This window comes from Sinocyclocheilus anshuiensis, unplaced genomic scaffold, assembly GCF_001515605.1.
Source record: "Sinocyclocheilus anshuiensis isolate Anshui unplaced genomic scaffold, SAMN03320099.WGS_v1.1 scaffold1658, whole genome shotgun sequence".
Taxonomy (NCBI): domain Eukaryota; kingdom Metazoa; phylum Chordata; class Actinopteri; order Cypriniformes; family Cyprinidae; genus Sinocyclocheilus; species Sinocyclocheilus anshuiensis.
In genome coordinates, this window is record NW_015547302.1 from 816,180 (window position 1) to 816,543 (window position 364).

Consider the following 364-nt stretch of genomic DNA (forward strand, 5'->3'; position numbering starts at 1 on the left):
TTGTTTTTTAGACTTGCATTTGCGTTTGTAATTTGTTATTTTGTTTTCAGAATTGTGATTTGTTTTGCACTTCTCGGACACCATAGTTTGAAGTATATAAACAAATCATTACTGGTTATTGTCCAGCAGTTATCTGATTTCTAAGCCAATCAAAAGCTAGAAATTAGAGAAAAATTAAAGTTGCCTATACACTACCAGTCAAAAGTTTTTGATTTTTTATGTTTTTTAAAGAAGTCTCTTCTGTTCACCAAGCCTGCATTTATTTGATCCAAAGTGCAGCAAAAACAGCAACATTTTGAAATATTTTTACTATTTAAAATTACTGTTTTCTATTTGAATATATTTTAAAATGTAATTTATTCAT

At 27.2% G+C, this 364-nt stretch overlaps 1 protein-coding gene across 1 annotated transcript in view; it reads left to right on the plus strand.

The window, feature by feature from the left end:
- Nucleotides 1-364, plus strand: part of LOC107701711 (myosin light chain kinase 2, skeletal/cardiac muscle-like) — a 9,146-nt gene that overhangs the window by 4,823 nt on the left and 3,959 nt on the right. The gene's annotated exons all lie outside the window — the stretch shown is intronic.